This window comes from Miniopterus natalensis, chromosome 2 (assembly GCF_054644295.1).
Source record: "Miniopterus natalensis isolate mMinNat1 chromosome 2, mMinNat1.hap1, whole genome shotgun sequence".
Taxonomy (NCBI): Eukaryota; Metazoa; Chordata; class Mammalia; order Chiroptera; family Miniopteridae; genus Miniopterus; species Miniopterus natalensis.
The window spans coordinates 132,026,818-132,031,486 of NC_142082.1; positions in this window are offsets into that span (position 1 = coordinate 132,026,818).

A 4,669-nucleotide genomic window follows, 5' to 3' on the forward strand; every position below is an offset into this window, starting at 1 on the left:
AATACAGCTGTTTGGCACACAGTAAGTGCTTGATATTTAGGTTTCATTGCTGATTATTCAACACATGCTCAATGTGATAGTGTAGTACCAAGCTAGGAAAATTCCAGGACAAGTGGAATGGGGAAACTGAGACAAATACAACAGTTAAACAGCAGTTTGCAGCCACCTAGTAAATCCTATCTTTCCTAAACCAAGACACTTGAGAGTAAATGGTTTGCATTTCTCCTCCCCAGCCAGAGGGTAAACAGCGTAAATCACCCCATTCATGGAGACATAACAGAAATTAAATTAGTGCCATTTGCCAACCACACCCAAGGACAAACGAAAAGGGAGAATAAACCTCCTTTTGGTATGTCTTGAATATTGTATTGATCCTCCCCTAAGGCCTCCCCTAAAAGCTCAGCCTTTAAAACCCCTGAAAATGAATGTCCCAATGTGCGCCCCCCCCCCAGCATGCCAGCGCCATCTTCCCCCTTCTCCCATCCGAGGGGACCCCATGCGACTTGCAACCAGGGGAGCAATGGACAGTGGCAGCTTGTCCGGGGCTTACCCCCTGAGCCTGTCTCCAAGGTGCCCTTTTATCTCTCTGACTTCTCAGTGGGCCAAAGTAGCCCAGCCTAGGCTCTCTTGTTACTTCTTCCATGTACCCTCCTTGTCTCACTATCTTAGTATATTTTTGCTACAGCTGATAAATTCTTGCTTGCTTTTCTACACTTTGCCTCTTGATTGAAATCTTTCGCTCAAGAAGACAAGAACCAAGGTCTCCTCATTGACTCCCTGGTAACACTGAATACAGACTAAATTGCAGTCGTTGGGACTACAGTGAAGAACATACAAAACTTGGGAAGGGAGAATGGGAAGAGAAGTAGCATAAAATGTAACAATTTAATGACCACATTTTAGTGACACCATGTACAGGGCACCAAGCATTGGATATATAAAGTATCTTGACTAGCTTTTGCATCAGTTTGTAATTTACTTGCTCAGAATGTCAGGCTAGGATTCCCCTCCCAATTTCAGTGTATCCCCAGAGTCTAGTATAGTGCCAGCCTGTAGTTACAACTCAATAAGTGACTACTGGCATGGATTCTTACATTAGCTATTTAGGTCTATGGACTATAGAGGCCCAATACTGAGTGGCTCCACAGTCTTTAATATGGTCAATATGTTGCACTGCCTCATCTTAAAGAACATCAAAATACAGTGTATTGTATTGTTACTTTCTTTACCCTTTTCATTTGTAAATTCATTTTGTGGACACTTCATATGTTAAATATATGACATTGATGTCAACAGCTTATCTACAGTTTATCTAGTATCAGTGAACCTTTACAGTAGTTCAAATAACTAGGATTACAAAAATGTCTTTCAATTTTGTAAACTCACATTATTACAGAACAAATAAGGAAGCACTTGAAATCTAACTGAAGAGGACCTGAAAGAGATTAAATTTGACCATTCCATATTCTGGTTACCTGGTCCATGAAGCGCAGTTTCTTTTTCTTTTTTTTTTTTAAATATATCTTTATTGATTTCAGAGAGAGGAAGGGAGAGGGAGAAGGAGAGAGAGAAATAGAAACATCAATGATGGGAGAGTCATTGATCGGCTGCAGCCCGCAACCTGGGCATGTGCCCTGACCAGGAATCGAACCCTGATCGCCTGGATCCTAGGTCGACGCTCAACCGCTGAGCCACGCCCGGCTGGGTGAAGTGTAGTTTCCAATCTCAGACGAATATAAAATGCCAGGTATTAAAATGTTGACAAATAACGCTGTCATTATTTTAACTTAAAAAGCAAATATGCTAGCCTGGCTGGTGTATTTCAATAGTTGAGCGTCGACCTATGGACCAGGAGGTCACAGTTCAATTCCAGGTCAGGGCACACGCCCGAGTTGCAGGCTCGATCCCCAGCAGAGGGTGTGCAGGAGGCAGCCCATCAATGTTTCTCTTTCATTGGTGTTTCTGTCTCCCTCTTCCTTCCTCTCTCTCAAATCAATACAAACATTTTAAAATAAAATCAAATCAATAGAAAACACTTAAAAAGCATATATCTTACATATGGGAGTATTTTTATGTATTAGCTGTCAACATTTTTGAGCATTTATTTTTGTGCCAGAAACAGTTCTAAGTGTTTAGACATTAATCCTCAACAACTCTATGAGGTGGGTACTATCATTATACCTTTTATAGATGAGGAAACTGAAGTACATAAAAGTAAGGTAGCAGAGCTGGGATTTGATCAAGACTAACTGCAACTGTAAGCAAACATGATCAGTGGGAAGGATCTATGAAAAAAGCTAGGACTTATGGAAGTTCTTACACCATGTAATCGCTAGAACCCTACAGGAAGAACTCTGTTTATGATAAAATTCTATAGTTCTAACTCCCCCATCCCTTTTCTCCCTCTTCCTTCTGTAAATACCCCTCTACGTTGGCACACAGGTCAGAACATGCATGTGGCCTGCTATGTCTGCATGCACTGGGTTGCAACACTTTTCCTCCCCAATAAATCCTTTTTGGTGATGAAACACCTAGTCAATATTATCTTTCAGTCAACAGATTCAAATCCATAGTCTGACTCTACAGTCAGTGCTCCTAACCTGTCTCTCATATGAAGGTCCATTAAGGATGATGACATTGTAGAACTATAGTTCTACTAAGTCAATTTTTCTTCCTATAAATATGCTGAGGCCCCTTTCTCATAACAAAACTTTGTTCTTGTTCCATGTCTTCCTTTTCTTTCCGTTCCCAGAGTACTTGAAATTATTATGATAGATAACATCTATATATTTCATTGTGGTTTACAATATGCCCTCTGATATCTTTTCTAATTTGTTCCTCTTAACCTTGCAGGGATGGAGCAGGTATCATTATCATTTTTAATTTATAGATGAAACCAAGGTGGATCTATATTAAGTAACATAAACTAAGTCACAGAACTAGTAAATGGTGGGCTAGAATTCTAGACTCTTGAACCTAGATGTAAACCAAAAATTAATTTTAGATTATAATAAAGAGTAAAAAACATTTATTTGAGCAAAAGGAGCTGCAGCCCTGAGGACACAGATCCAAGGAGCAACCTAAATTGTGTTCTGCTGAGACAAGGGAGAGGTTGCCTTCTGTAAAGAAGGTTCCCACCCAGGTTCCCAATTAGCTCCATATTATGTAAGTGAGATACCCAAATTTGTACACTTCTGATCAGTCCAAATTGCGCAGTCCCGATTGGTCAGCATTATGTTTCCTGCTTGGTCGTTATACAGCAGTTTTGATTGAGGGGGCAGGTCTTAGTCCATTGGTGGAAAGACCACGCCGGAACTCCCTCATAGCCGTTGCTTCATTCTTTGTACATGAGCAGGAAGCCTAGAGTTCAGTCTGACATTCTTCCCAGTAGACAGAGTATGTGAGAAGCCCCTGTCAGCAAATGCCACTGGGCTCCATCCCTCTTGGGGGGCGTGCAGGAGGCAGCCGATCAATGACTCTCTGATCATTGATGTTTCTCTCTTCCGCCTTCTCTCTCTAAAAAATCAATAAACTACAGTATTCCATAAAAAGAAAAAATCAACAGCCCTGCCGGGTGTGGCTCAGTGGTTGAGCATCAACCTAGGATCCAGGAGATTGCGGTTCAGTTTGATTCCCCGGTCAGGGCACATGCCCGGGTTGCGGATTCGATCCCCAGTGGGGGGCGTGCAGGAGGCAGCCGATCAATGACTCTCTCATCACTGATGTTTCTGTCTCTCTCCCTCTCCCTTCCTCTCTCTGAAATCAATAAAGACATATTAAAACAAACAAAATCAACAAATAACAAGTGCTGGTGAGGTTGTAGTGTCATGCACTGCTGGTGGGACTCTGAATTAGTGAAGCCATTATGGAAAACAGTGGAGATTCCTCAAAAAATTAAAAATAGAGCTGCCACATGACTGAAGAAAACAAAAACATTAATTCAAAAAGACACAGGCACCTCTATGTTCATTGCAGCATTATTTACAACAGCAAGATATGGAAGCAACCTAGGTGTCCATCGATAGACGAATGAATAAAGATGTGGTGCGCACACACACACACACACAACAATGGAATATTACTCAGCAATAAAAAAAAAACAACCTTGCCATTCATGGCAACATAGATGGACCTAGAGAGCATTATGCTAAGTGAAATAAGTCAAACAGAGAGAAACAAATACCATGTGATTTCACTCATATGTGGACCCTAGAAAAACCAAAACAAATGAATAAATAACATAGAAGTGAAACAGGCCCTTACACATAGAATAGTTGTGGTTGCCAAAGCGGAGAGGATGGGGGATGGTTGAAATTTAAAAATAATTGTTTAAACTGACTATAATAAAAGGGAAAAAATAGTTTCATTCACTCTTTGAGTACTCATTGAATGCTCCCTCCCTAGTGAAATGTTTTCAGATTTCCTAAACCAGGATAATTTCTTTGATGTTGCTTTTTCCTTTTTCTTTCTTTTTTTTAAATGTATCTTTATTGATCTCAGAGAGAGGAAAGAAGAGGGAGAGAGAGAGACAGAGACATCAAGGAGGAGAGAGTCATTGATCGAGCCCACAACCCGGGCATGTGCCCCGACCGGGAATCGAACCCTGATCACCTGGATTCCAGGTCGACGCTCAACCGCTGAGCCATGCCCGGCCGGGTGCTTTTTCTTT